General features: G+C 49.1%; 1 long non-coding RNA gene across 1 annotated transcript; it reads right to left on the reverse strand.

The window, feature by feature from the left end:
* Positions 1-79: 79 nt before the first annotated feature.
* On the reverse strand, positions 80-13,646 carry LOC112441661 (uncharacterized). Its single transcript, XR_003029522.2, has 3 exons — positions 12,989-13,646; positions 12,447-12,506; positions 80-272 (listed from the first exon to the last, which is right to left on the reverse strand). It is a non-coding gene; the product is annotated as an uncharacterized lncRNA (long non-coding RNA).
* Positions 13,647-15,025: the final 1,379 nt, after the last annotated feature.

Below are 15,025 nucleotides of genomic sequence, written 5' to 3' on the forward strand. Positions count from 1 at the left end.
ATGGCCCCTGTATCAGCTAGCTGCTGCCGTGTAACAAGTCACTCCAAACTTAATGGCTTAGAATAGCAACCGTTTATTATTTCACAGAAGTCCGGGGGTTAGGGCTGAACTCACCGATCTGGGCTGGGCCAGGCAGACCTTCCCTGTGCTCGCGCATACGTCTGTAGGAGTTGGTGGGGTGACCGGGGGTGACTGACCTACAGTGGCCTCAGCTGGACCACCTTGGCTCTCCTCCGCACATCCGTCTCCTGGATCCTTCCAGCAACGCTCACCTGCAGTGGCACAGTTTCCAAGTGAAGAGTCAGAGACAGGCAGTCCTTTCCACACCCTGCGGCTCGGCTTGCATCAAGTCTACCATAGTCCTGTTGGCCAAAGCAAGGCACATGGCCAGACCTAGAAGCAGAGTGGGAAAGCGCTACAGAGTGGAAGGGCGGAGCCACTCACTGAGCGCTTCCAATGCGATCTATTTATCACAGCCTGTATCTTGTTCATTTGTTTGCAACAACAGTAATAACAGTAGCTCACGTTGTTGAGAACTGACACAGGCCGTCCGCTGAGAGCTCTGCACGCTTAGTGGTGACCCCGTGGACGTAGCCCGCCAGGCTCCTCTGCCCACGGCATTTCCCAGGCAAGAGCCCTGGAGTGGGCTGCCGTTTCATCCTCCAGGGGATCTTTCCAACCCAGGGATCAAACCCTCGTCTCCTGTGTCTCCTGCACTGGCAGGCAGGTTGCAGACATCAATCCTCACAACTGTATATGGTAAACTCTAAACTTGAAGAGGCTAAGTCTTGCCCAGAATCCTGCAGTTTAGGTGCCAGTCCTGGGATTGCAAAGTACATCCTTATGACCGAAGTCTGAGCTCTTAGCCACTCTCTTCTATGTCCCTCGCCTTCTATCTCCGAATCCTGCCTTTTCTTCATAGTTCCTTTGCTCAACCAATTTACTGAGCACGCAGCATGTGTCTGGCACTGTGCTAAGTGCAGAGGAGACAAAGGTGACGTGAACCTAAGGCCCGCCTTTAAGATCTACACCTTGATGGGGGAGACAGATAAGGAAGATACACTTCTAACACAGAGCATTTTTTTTTAGTCTCTGAAGACGTCTCTCAACATGGTGTCCCCATTTCCAGCTTGTACCGCTAGACTCACGGATGCTCCAACTCTGAGCCCTTCTCTTTCCCTCTTTCCCATTCTGCTTGGCTCTCATCCCATCATTTTGTCTCCGTCTCCTGTCTCTATTTATGTTTCTCCATCCCTCCCATTCCCACCCCCAGCCCACCAGGTCTCTCCTGTGGCCTCTTCTCCTCTCCTTGTTACAGTGTTGTCAGTTTAAACATGCCCATTAATTTCTGACTTTAGCCCTTCAGCTGCAGGCCTGGTCGTCCTTGACCCCTCCCACTTACCCTGCCTCCCCCACGGAGTTAGGCTGGTCTCCTTCTCCGTGTCCTGGGCTGGGGTGCCACGCTCAGGGCTGAAAGGCAGGATCGGAGGTACCAGTTTCCTGTGTTTTAACTGCACCATGTGGCGTGTGGGATATTAATTCCCCGACGAGGGATCGAACCCACACCCCCCGCCCCACGCCCTGCAGGGGAAGCACGGACTCAGCCCCTGGCCCTTCGGGGAGGTCAAGCTTCCCGTGTGCTGCTTCTAGGTCACACATGTTCTGGTTTCTGAGAGGTGTTCTGGTTTCTGTCGGGCGGGTTCTGAGAGGGGGAAATAGAAGACATGGCGGGTGCTCATGGCTTAACCCTTCCCTGTCATTCATCCACTTTTGCTTGCTTCCCCGTCTCAGCCTGTGCTTCCGGACCCAGCTCCCCGTGTGGATTGTTTTGGGGGCAAAACCTCAGAGGCCAGGTCCCCAGACAGAGCCTTCCTTGCAGCTCAGTCTTCCAACCAAGGCTAACAGTCAAGAGTCATCCAGACGTGACCGGCAGTGCGGTGGGTGCGGGGAGACACTCATCCCGCTCCGTGTACAGAGTGATCTCTGCGGGCCCTTCTCTTCCCGTTTCCTTGGCCTCCTGGGAAGACGCCAAATTTCCATCAAGGGGGCTGGCTTTGCACTGAGTCTTCCGTGAGGAACTGTTGAAAGCAGTCACCTCCCAAATGTCAGAAGATTCACCCCTCTTTGGGGAAACCCTGATGCGATGAATACGGTGTTGAGTGCCAACCCCAAATCTGAAGGAAAAGGTGGTCCTGACCCACGGGCACAGAGCTTTACAGAGCTTTTGATCCTCCCCACCATGCTGAGAGTCAGGTATTTCTTCCGTTTGTGAGACAAGGAAGCAGAAACTCAGAAAGATTAAGCAACTATCCAAAGACTGTGTGTGCTCAGTGGCTAAGTCGTGTCCAGCTCTTTGCAACCCCATGAACTGCAGCCTGCCAGGCTCCTCTGTCCATGGCATTCTCCAGGCAAGAGGACTGGAGTGGGCTGCTGTGCCCTCCTCCAGGGGATCTTCCCGACCCAGGGATGGAACCCACGTATCCCGTATTGGAAGGTGCTTTCTTTGCCACTGAGCCATTTGGGAAGCCCTGAGACCACACGTCTGTAAATTGATTCAGGGTTGTCTGAACAGGTGGCTTCCTTGGCCAGGCTTATCTCCTTTTTGCCCAAACGAGACCATAAACCAGATCTCTCTGTTTATGTCCTACACCATGTCCCCACCATGCCTATCAAAGTGCTTTACCCTTAAAAAAAAGACAAAAAAGAAAAAAACTATTGAGTGAATGAATGATTGAATGAATGAATCACCACATCCAGGTAGGGGGAAAGAAGAGACTGTTATACATCTAGACAGAGTAGAACGTCTGAGAGTGAAGGGAATTTAAATAGTCTCAGTTCTGAGGATTTTCTTATAAGAGGGCATGTGTCAGTTTGGGGGGTTTGGTTTAATATGATTAACATTTACTTAGCTGGTGAGTAAGTGAGTCCATGAGGGCCCCGCAGGTCAGGGTGGCCTTGGTTAGCTGCCTGCTGCAGTCAGCTGGGGGCTTAGCTGGCGGGTTTGAAGGTTTGGCTTTGGGCTTGTACAGTCTCTTCCGTACGGCTGGGACCTTGGCTGAAACGAATTGGCTCACGGACTCTGCTCCAACGGGTCTCTCCTCTTCTAGGAGGAGACTAGGAGGCTAGTCTGGTCCTGTTCAAACGGAGGTTGCAAGGGTCTAAGAAATTGATGGAGACAAGCAAAGTCTCTCGAGTCTGAAGCCAGGAAGTAACATCACATCACTGATGCCTCGTTCTGTTGGCCAAACCAAGTTACCGGTCCAGCTTAGGTTCAAAGAGTCAGGAAAAGCTGTCCACATTTTTTTTTCAGCCATGTCTCACAACTTGCGTGATCTTAGTTCCCTAACCAGGGATTGAACCCAGGCCCTGAGCAGTGAAAACTCAGAGTCCCAACCACTGGACCGCCAGGGAATTCAACAAACGTGTCCACTTCTAAAGAAAAGACCGGCAGAGTCTTTTTGCTAAAGGCATGCCTTTAAGGAAGCAAGAATGATGGTAACCACCTTTCTAATTGACCACAGCGGACTTAGCGTGTATGTACAGAAAGTATTAGCGAATTGACGCAGAAACTTGCTACGCTGACATTTTTCCTGAAGGCATCAAGAACTTTTTGTCTGTATCATTATGATATTAGAAACAACTTATTAGGTTTACATGAGGTGTCATGTTGCTTGTGTATAATTCACTCTTCCTTTTCTGCTATCTCTGTGACTGGCATCCTTAACCCCCAGCTCTTCCATTTGGCTAGTGTCACTTTTGAGAAAGACAGAAGGCCACACACTCATAGACACACATATCTGAGACCCTCGCCCTCTTGACCTGCCCCGCTGTCCCACCCTGGGAGAGGCAGATTTCCGGGGGTCTGCTACCCATCCCCAGGGACCCAGTCCTCCCCTGGTGGGTCTGGTGAATGGTACGGATGTGATGGACGTGAGTTTGAGCAAGCTCCGGGATGTGGTGATGGACAGGGAGGCCTGGCATGCTGCAGTCCACGGGGTCTCAAAGAGTCAGACATGACTGAGCGCCTAAACTGAACTGAACCGATTCTGAGAAAAAATCCTGAAGTGGTTCGAGTTGCGCTGCAGTGAGTCCTTACTGCCGTGTGGTGTCACTGTTGAAACTTGGTCCTGTGTAGCCTCTTGGACACATGATCTCTTCCAGATTTTTTTAAAAATACTTTTATATATTTATTTATTTGGCTGTACCAGGTCTTAGTTGTAGCACGTGGGATCTACTTCCCTGACCAGAGACTGAACTCAAACTTCCTGCACTGGGAGGAAGGAGGCTTAGCCACTCGACCAGGGAAGTACCTGTTCCAAGATTCTGAAGCAGCCGAAAGCGAAAGTGAAGGTCGCTCAGTCGTGTCCGACTCTTTTCCGCCCGGTGGACTATACAGCCCATGGGATTCTCCAGGCCAGAATACTGGGGTGTGTAGCTGTTTCCTTCTCCAGGGGATCTTCCCAACCCAGGGTCTGAACCCAGGCCTCCTGTGTTACAGGTGCATTCTTTACCAGCGGAGCCACCAGGGAAGCCCTAGATCCCCGATGTGGGGATTTACACTTTGATTCCAAAATTAACAGTTTATACTCATTCAGCCACTGCTTTCAAAACAGTGGTTCTTTAGGTTCTGCCTGGATTCCAGAAGACTTCCTGATCTGAGCCACATGCTGTGTGAGAATTTGCTTGGTCCCCATAAACCCTTAGGGCTAGGATCGAGAACCACAGTAGCAATGAAAACCACCTAAACAGGCACTGAGCATTTACCAAACTGAGAAATTTTCGTAGGTTGCATAATTTCTTTTAAGAGGAGATCACACCTTATGAAAAAATATGTTACCAAAGACACTGGATAATTTGACTTACATAATTTGACACTGTATTTTCCAGAAGAATAATCATGAAAGACAGCACATTAAAAAGCAGAGAAATCACCTTGCTGACAAAGGTCCGTCTTTCAAGCCGTGGTTTTTCCAGTACTTGTGTACAGTTGTGAGAGCTGGGCCATAAACAAGGCTGAGTGCAAAGAACTGACGCTTTCCGACTGTGGTCCTGCAGGAGACTCTTGAGAGACCCTCGCACAGCAAGACCAAACCAGTCAATCCCAAAGGAAATGGAGGGTGAGATGTATACAGAGAGTATCATGGAAATTTGCAATGCCATATGTAAAATAGATGGCCAATGGGAATTTGCTGTAAGACTCAGGGAACTCAAACATGGGCTCTGTGACAATCTAGAAGGTTGGGATGGTGAGTGAGATGGGAAGGAGGTTCGGGAGGGAGGGGACGTGGGTGTAAATACGGCTGATTCTTGTTGATGATTCACAGAAAGCCACAAAATTCTGTAAAGCATTTATCCTTCAATTAAAAAATAAATAAAGTGGGAAAAAAAAACTAAAGAAAATCAACCCTGAATATTCATTGGAAGGACTGATGCTGAAACTGAAGCTCCAATATTTTGGCCACCTGATGCTAAGAGCTGACTCATTAGAAAAGACCCTGATGCTGGAAAAGATTGAGGGCAGGAGGAGAAGGGGACGACAGAGGACGAGATGGCTGGATGGCATCATCGACTCAGTGGGCATGAATTTGAGCAAACTCCGGGAGAGAGTGGAGGACAGAGGAGCCTGGTGTGCTGCAGTCCGTGGGGCCGCGAACAGTCGGACGTGACTTAGTGACCAAGCGACAGAAACGGCAACAGGGAGAGGGATCTTCAACCACTTCTGTATTTGCGCTATTTTGCATTTACTAAACACTAAAAATCTCGTGTTTCACTGAGCAGGCACTCCTAAATTAACTTCTTGGCATGTTATGACAGTTACTTGGGCTTTTTCATAGTGTTTTTTTTTTTTTTATCATATCTAACTTCCATTACAAAGCTATTGATTTTGGAGTGTTTTTTGGCACGAACACAGCCACTTAATGATTCTAAGATAACGTCATTCTAGGATACAGAAAATGTTTTTAATGATAAAGTTGAATATTGGAATAACAGCACACTTGTCAGTAATGTCACTGTCGGAGGTTACGATACACATAAGCAGCAGTGTGGTTAACGATGGAAACGTAACGGAGGTTAGTTACTTTGCCAACTCGAAGGACGCTGCTAGGTGGCCAAAGCTGTAAACAGTCGGGAAACCACTCAGCATACCAATCCTGAAATCATGCAACCTTGATTTTTTTCATTTAAGGAGATTTGCTGCTTTTCGAATTTGAATAAAATATGATGGCCCCACACCACCGTGTTGTTCAGTCACTTCAGTCGTGTCTGACTCTGCCACCCCATGGACTGCAGCCCGCCAGGCTTCCCTGTCCTTCACTAGGTCCTGGAATTTGCCCAAATTCATGTCCATGGAGTCGGTGATACTATCTAGCCATCTCAGCCTCTGCCATCCCCTCTCCATCTGCCCTCAATCTTTCCCAGCATCAGGGTCTTTTCAGATGATCAGCTGTTCGCATCAGGTGGCCACAGTGTTGGAGCTTCAGCTTCAGCATCAGTATTTCCAATGAATATTCAGGGATGACTTCCTTTAGGATTGATTGGTTTGATCTCCTTGCAGTCCGAGGGACTCTCAAGAATTCATATCATTATTATCCTCTTTTTGCCAATGGAAAATGGAGCCTTAGAGAGTAATTAATCCAGCCCCTCAAGGCCTCTAAACTGGCGCATAGCAGAGTTGGAAGTAGACCCCAGTGCTTAGTAACCTAGATTCCATTTTTCTCAAGGTAATTTTTTTTGTAACGACCTTACGTATTCTTTGTCCTAAGACTTGTTTGAAATTGTACTCACCCATTACCAAAATCTCTCCACGATCTCGACTTTTGAAAAAATATATGTATTTGGCTGCAGAGGGTCTTAGCTGTGGCACGTGGGATCTAGTTCCCTGACCGGGGATCGAACTCGGGCCCCTGCATTGGGAGCACGGAGTCTTCGCCATGGACTACCAGGGAGATCTCCACCATCTTGAATTTTGAGAAGAAATGTTGGGGAAATATGAATTCCCCTTCTCCCAGAAAAAAGCTTTTAAGCAAATTGGGACACCTCTTCCATCCCGACCTGCCCTGGATGGGGCGAGGACAAGCCATTATTTCCTCCCTGGGGACCCGGGCTACCTACCTGCCAAGAGAATTGTTCAAACTGCAAGTCCTCTTTAAGTGACCCAGACAAAAATCTACATTTTACATATTCCTCTCATTGTATATTTAACCATGTCTTGATTAGCAACCTAGCACACGTGTACACTCATATAGATACGTGTGCCTGCTGTGCATGCTAAGTTGCTCAGTCGTGTCCAACTTTTTGCAACCCCATGGACTGCAGGCTGCAAGACTCCCTTGTCCATGGGATTCTCCAGGCAAGAGTCCTGGAATGGGTTGCCACGCCCTCCTCCAGGGGATCTTCCCCACCCAGGGATCGAACCTGCGTCTCTTACGTCTTCTGCATTGGCAGGCGGGTTCTTTACTACCAGCACCACCTGGAAAGCCCATAGATATGAAAGTCGCTCAGTCATGTCCGACTCTTTGCGACTCCATGGGCCATACAGTCCATGGAATTCTCCAGTCCAGAATACTGGAGTGGGTAGCCTATCCCTTTTCCAGCGGATCTTCCGGATCCAGGAATTGAACCGGGGTCTCCTGCAGTACAGGTGGAGTTTTTACCAGCTGAGCTGCCAGGGAAGCCCAGGTATGTTCAAGTACATGCAAACGTGCGCATGCGCACACACGTACACGCATTCGCTGTCACAAGGGAAGCCCCTGGTGTCCAGTGGCTGACTCCACGCTCCCAAAGCAGGGGCCCCAGGTCCGGTCCCTGGTCAGGGAACCAGATCCCACATGCCGCAACTAGGGCCCAAAGCAGCCAAGAAAATAACTAAATATTTTTTAAAAAACGCTAATATTTGGGTCACAAATACACACATTCACTCGCATTCACACACACGTACAAACCTCTGGAAGGTTGTGTCAGAATTCCTTGCAACTCTACACCCCGCCTCAGCTCCAAGCCCTTGAAGAGGGCCTCCCAGGCACTCCCTGGAGTGTTCACCCGGGGAGCACTCCTCCAGGGGAAGGATCTCAGAGCTGCTCCATGTTAATTACAAGCCCGAAACAGGCTCATCCATCATCCTGCGGTGACAGCCTGGCCGCCCGGCCCCGCCCCCCGTCGCCCCGTTTCTCCTTGGGTGACCAAGCAGACCGGCTCCACAGAGTCAGGGGCAGGGTCCGGCTCAGCTGACGCCCTCCTCGCCTCTCCTCTCCAGGGGGCTCCCGTGAATCCCCCACTCCCCTCCCTTGCTTAAGCCCCCTTCACGCGGGGATTTTCCCACCTGCCCCACACCGGGCTTCCATTTCAGCATTTCCCTGAAACTTTGCAATCATCCCTGGTACTGTTTTGCCCGCTTCGCGGATGAAGAAAAAGAGGCTCGACGAAATGATTTGCTCAAGGTCACCCCAGCTGGGAAGGCTCCATTGCATTCAAACCAGACTCTGCAGTTTGCCTGGGATCCCGGTGCGTCTCCCAGCCTGCCCCACCTCTGGGCTGGGGACTCCCCAGCTCAGGTCTCAGGTGTGAAGGGCTTGCTCACAGCTGAGGGGTTCCTCCTGGAAACCCCACGGGGACTTCGTCCTCCTCTTCTCTCCTAAACCAGCCTCAGGGCCAGAGTCTCAAGGAGATCCACAGTGGACACGAACAGGAGCCCCGGGGCCAAGGGTCAGGGGCCGAGCAGAAGATGCCTGGTTACATGAGATGAGAGGGGGGGTCTGGGGCTACCAGACACACGGGTGCCTGACGGCCGGCTCCAGGATCACCGGCAAGGCCAGCTCCTGCCCTGCGGCCACAGTGGGTTGGTCAGCCCCCGTCCCCACCCCTGCTCATCCAGCCCTGCCTCGTGGGGACCGGGTCCTCTGGAGATCACTCTGTGTCCCTTCACAGCGTGAGGACCAGGGCAGTGTGGTCCTCATTAGAAAAAGCTGCTCCAGGTCCGATGCACGAGACAGGGGGCTCAGGGCTGGTGCACCAGGATGACCCTGAGGGATGGGATGGGGAGGGAGGGAGGTGGGAGAGGGGTTCAGGATGTGGGATACATGTACACCCATAGCTGATTCAAGTCAATGTATGGCAAAAACTACTACAATATTGTAAAGTAATTAGCCTCCAATTAAAATAAATACATTAATTTTTTTTAAAAGAAAAATAAAATGAATATTGAAAAAAAAAAAGAAAAAGCTGCTCTCCTTGCCTAGATAATTTTGAAAAACCCCTGGAGGGCAGGGACCGTGTCTTTTTGTCATTAGCCTCAGCTTCAAGCAGGGAGCCTGGAACCTACCAAGCGGGCACTCAGTACCTATTGGCTGAAATGAAACAAAAGGGAGACACCTTTCTGAATCCTGTTTCTAGTTTTTACACTTTTGGCTGCGCTGGGTCTTCGTTGCTGCGTGCGGGCCGTCTCTAGCTGTGGCGAGCAGGAGCTGCTCTGTAGTTGCAATGTTTTCACGGGCTCCTCACAGCGGTGGCTTCTCTCGCTGCAGAGCACAGGCCTGGGCACAGGCTCCGTAGTTGTGACGGACGGACTTGTTTGTTCCCCAGCACGTGGGATCGTCTTGGACTGGGGATTGAACCTGTGTCCCCGGCGTCGGCAGGTGGACTCATATCGACTATGCCACCAGGGAACTCCTCGTCCATTTATTCAGATGCTGTCATTCTCCTGAGCCCAATGCGAGCCATGTCCTCCCCTCCCACAGGAGTGCCCTCTGCGCTTCCCAGTCAACAGCAGCATGTTCATGAGTGGTTGCCTTTTCACTCCAGCTACCAGGAAGCTCCTTGGGAATACCGCAGACACCATCTAGGCCTATAAACGCTTTTGATTCAAAGTGGGCAACGTCCGTATTTGGGTAAAGATCCTTTTTTCCCTAAAACAATGACATCGACATTATTCTTACCTTTATGTTTCCTGAGGAAACCGCTGGAGGTAGGAAACCCGAGGCATCGCTTCTCGTCGTTATTATCAGCTAGGGTTTTGCCTAACGGGTTATTTCTCAAGGAAGGAATCACACATTCGCATTGCATGGTCCTTCCTCCTCCCTGCTGCTCTAGGCCTGTGTCCCTGGGGTCGGGATTTAGGACTCGTGGAGGGCTGGTTTCAGTGGGAGCTGGGTGATGGTTCTGCACCCTGCCTGTAATGAAACGTCTGGAGCCTGGAATGCTCATGACTCTGGGATTCAACAGTGTGACAGCACTGCAGATGTCCCATCTATTCAAAAGGGCCACCTAAAGGGAATGTGCACTCTGTAACTGTCCCCTTTCCCTGTCCCCTGTCCCTCTAAATATGCAACATCTCCAGAACTCCCAGATCCATCCACCTGGTTTGTTTCCACCTAAGATGTTTCATCTAACAATTATTTACATCCCGGAAAACAAAAAACCAGCAAACCATGAAGCTCCCCGCCAAACGTATTCAAAGAAAGGGGAGAACTAGTCCCTCATGCTAACTAGTCTCTGATAAGAAGCACCATTCTCTTTTGTAGCTATTTGTATGTCTAGCTTTTGGCTGCACCGTGCGGCATGTGGGATCTTATTCCCAGACCAGGGATGGAACCCATGCCCCCTGCATGGGAAGCATGGAAACTCAAACCACTGGACCGCCAGGGAAATTCCAAGAAGCACCCATCTTGCAGCATCAATCACAACAGCTGAGAGGCAGAAGCAATCTAAACATCCATTTGGACCCAGAATATGTGGCTACAGAAAATGAAGTTTACCCATGCAATGCACTGTGACTCAGTTGAAAAAAGAAAAGAAAATTCTGCCATATGCCACAACATGGATGACATTTGAGGACGTCATGCTCACATCAGTAGACCTGGACACTATTTGCCTCTGGTCACTGCTGAAGTAATCCAGGGACAAAAGACAAATAACGTCCAAGTCTACTGATGCGAGGGGTCTAACGGAGCCGAATTCTTAGAGAATAGAATGGGCTGGAGGGAGAGGGAGCAGGGGTCTTGATCTTTAATAGCTGGGGCGGTTCAGTTTTGCAAGACGAGAAGGTTCTAGAAATCTGTTACATGACAACGTGCAGTAGTAGTATAGTAGTGCTATACACTAAAAATGGCCCAAAAGGTGAATTGTATATTTTTTTTAACCACAATTCTTTTTTTTTTTTTTTTTAAAAAAAAAGCACCATTCATGGGCCACAAGTCTGTCCCAGGGATTTCCAAGGAGTGAAGCACTCGCCGTAATTGTACATGATAGGTACTGTTTTCCTCACTTCATAAAGGGAGGAACAGAGAGGCCTGCAGGCCTATTTGAGCCTGTGGCCATCTGCCTCCCAGCGGCCACGCTTTCTGACCGCTGTGGACGCCTGCACCCTCACGCGGGACTGGGCTGGAGTCCACCACTCCAGACGAGAGCAGAGAATGGGCGCAGAGAGAAAGCCCTCTGGTTTGCAAGGCCAGACTTCCCAGGCCAAACCACCTCCTCAAGCACGCCAACATTCCGCCAACAGTGCCCCGCAGTACGCGCCCCGCTTCTTCCTTTCTAATAGAACCCTTGGTATTTAGCTGGTCGGTTACCCGGCCACCTGAAAGATAAAGAACCCCTCCCTCGAAATCTGCTGGGATCACGTGACTACGTTCCGGCCAGTGGGATGTAAGGAGAAGTATCATAGACAACTTCTGGAAAGTCTCTTTAAAAGAGGAGCACATCCTTCTTCAGTCCTCGTTTCTCCCCTCTATAGGCTGGAATAAAACATGATGGCTGGAGCTTGAGTGGCCATTATGGATCATGAGGTAGAAACTAATATTAACTGATAACCCCAACCATAGCACACCGATACCATCATGTAAGGCCCCTGCACACGAGGAGGGCTCTGACTTATCAACGATGGGTTTGCTGCATATGAGAGAGATCTGAGGTCATCTCATTGGTCCTGACAGGCCTAGCGGGACCCAGATCCTCTAGGGCTGATTGTTGGGTGAAATCACAAGACACCAAGGGCCCACAGAGAAAGCACAGAGGTTCTGGAGACAAACACTTACAGATTAGAAGCCAAGACCACTGACTTCTCCTGTTTTCCCATCTATTCATTCAACAAGTATAATTTGAGGCCTCACTACGTGCCAGGCACTGCTGTAGCCCTGGAAATACAGTGTCAAACCAGACAGAGCCCTGGTCCCCAGAGGTCTTGGACTGCTATGGACTCCCGTTGTCTTCTTTCTACTTCCTACCGTGTGATACGAAATGTCCCTCGCCCATGGGAGGTGGGGGTGGGGGAGGGAATTTTTAAATGGGGCCAAAGAGGGCAAGAGGAAATTGCACCTCTCCTGAGACTCTCAGGAGATCTCCTGAGAAAGCCCATTTTGGAGCAACAGAGGAGACATTCCTATGTCTTGTTCTGGCTTGCTCTGTGGGTGGGGGTGGAGCCGAGAGCTGCAATATGAAATCAATAAACTCACCTGAGAATCCACCAGCGGAGCTGGTTCTTTAAGTTTCTCCAGCGTCCCAAAGGGCTCCAGCTGCCGAAAACGATTCCTGATATTAGTATTGGCCAAGGCAGTAAAAAGTTCCCCAGTGGAGACCTGTATTTTCTAAACCAAAATCATGGCACAGTGTCTGAGCAGTCCCTGTCCCTGTGGTGTCCACGACAACTGGAAGGTTTTGAAATCAGAGCTCTCTGCAGATACAGATTTGGGGCATATGACATTGAATCATACTGGCTTGGCATGTCACCCTAAAATCCTTTTGCTGCTAGAAATTAATAAATCTAGTTGCTCATTGCAAGACTATTCATAATAGTCAAGATGTGGGAACAACTTAAATGTCCATTGACAACGAATGGGTACAGAAAATGTGGTAAAGGCACACACTGGAGTAGAATTCAGCCTTAAAACCAGAAGGGACTTCTGCAATGAGTGAAAACGTGGGTGAACCTTGAGGATATTACGCTAAATAAAATAAACCTATCGCAGAAAGACAAATGCTGTGTGATTCCACTTACACGACGTTTCCAAGGTAGTCAGACTTTCAGAATCAAAGAATGGAACAGTGATTGCCAAGGGCTGGAGGGAAAGAGAAATGGAAAATTACTAATCAACCAGCATAAAGCTTAAATTAGGAAAGATGAATAAATTCTAGAGATCTGCTGTACAACACTGTGTCTGTTGTCAATAATACTGCATTGAACACTTTAAAATCTGTTAACAGGGTAAATCTCATGTTAAATATTAAGCATACTTACCATAATAAGATAATTTTTAAAAAATCTAGTAGTGAACTAAGAGTTGATCTTGTACTAAGTGTTCTGATTGTTGCCCCTGGGAAACTGTCATTCTGTCTGGGGAGATGTAACAAGGAAAAATTAAAAGGCACACTCTCTCCTCTCAGGGAGACTCGGGGCTTGATGGGGAATCAGACATAAACCAACCAGGACTGCACGAGGCAGAAGCTTCGATTAGAAAGGCAGGTAGGGTTCAGTCTGGAAGGCACTGAATGCCACGCTAAGAAGTTCAGAACGTATTCTGTGTATGAAGGTCTAACCTGAATTGATGAAAGGCGGGCGCAATATGTAGTAAATGGACTCCGGAGGGTTCATAATCTTGAAATGTACATCAAAACACAAAATATAGATTTTTCTAGAAAGATCTACCTTACCCACAGATTTCATCAGCTTTAAAAAAAAAAAAAAAAGGGTCCTTAACCCAATAAAAGCTTCCCTGGTGGCTCAGAGATAAAGAATCTGCCTACCAATGCAGGAGACACTGTTTGATCCCTGGTTTGGGAACATCCCCTGGAGAGGGAAATGGGAACCCACCCCAGTATTCTTGCCTGGAGAATCCCATAGACAGAGGAGTCTGGTGGGCTACAGTCCATGGGGTCGCAAAGAGTCAGACACGACTTAGTGACTAAAAAATAGCAACCCAATAAAGGTTAGAAAATGTGGTCTGGGCACTAGAGAGCCATCACAGTTCGGGGCAGATGAATGGTCTGAGGTCCATGTTGTGGACTCACACTTTGATGGAGGGGAGGTTGGAAGGAAGGCTTTTCAGAGGATGATCCAAAACCCCAGGGTGGATATTAAGCTGACAGGCGAATAGCATCTAAACGCACAGGATTCAGAGCAGTTCTGGATGAAAGAGGCACAGGGAAAGAACGGGAAAGATCGGAATCACGATTGGGACTCCAAGGAGAAAGAGGCACAGGGAAAGAACGGGAAAGATCGGAATCACGATTGGGACTCCAAGGAGAAAGATGACAAAGAAAGTATGAGTGACTTTCCAACGACACAACTCCCTATGATTTGCCTCAGAGTCAGAGGGAGTATTTTCACAACACCAGCCGAGCGCCAAGGTCACCAGGCAGCGTGTCAGAATTTCATTTTGTCTCTGGTATGTTTTGATATGAGAGTCAGGTACACTATTTTCCTCCTCTAAATCATGGGATTCACCTCCAGAAATTCTGTAGAATTCAAACGACTAGGAGGAAAACCTGCTCACTTGTTCAGCTTACCTTTCTCTGGGTCACGTTAGAGCCTCCTCCATCTTTGCGAAGGAAAACAGTCTCTCCTACGGTTCTATAGAGTCCATGTTGCACGGGCTATTTCACCTCCAGAGCAGATGAGGAAGGGCAGAAATGACATCAAGGTTTTTGCCCTAAGCAACTGTGTCATGCTTTCATCCGCAAAATAGAACCTAGGAAAAGCAGCAGCTCTCTTGGGGAGACGAAGGTAAGATAATTGGGCAAACTGAATCCAGGTATTTCTGAGACATTTTATCCACTAGGAACCCTCGGGCTGTGGGTGGCAGAATTCGTCTGAAATCGATGGAAGCAGAAGGAACATCCGGGCTGATATCACCAAAGACTCTCGAGGTTCTGCTGCAGGTGTGGCTGTATCGGGCGTATCTCTCTCCCCATCTCTCGCCTTCTTGTTCCTTAATCCATTTCCAGTTTAGGCAGATTCTCCTCCACGAGACAGTGGTTATGACCTCCAGCAGTTTCAAGCTTACCCTCTCCTCCAGAACAATGCCAGCAGCTCCAC

Source organism: Bos taurus, chromosome 15 (assembly GCF_002263795.3).
Source record: "Bos taurus isolate L1 Dominette 01449 registration number 42190680 breed Hereford chromosome 15, ARS-UCD2.0, whole genome shotgun sequence".
NCBI lineage: Eukaryota > Metazoa > Chordata > Mammalia > Artiodactyla > Bovidae > Bos > Bos taurus.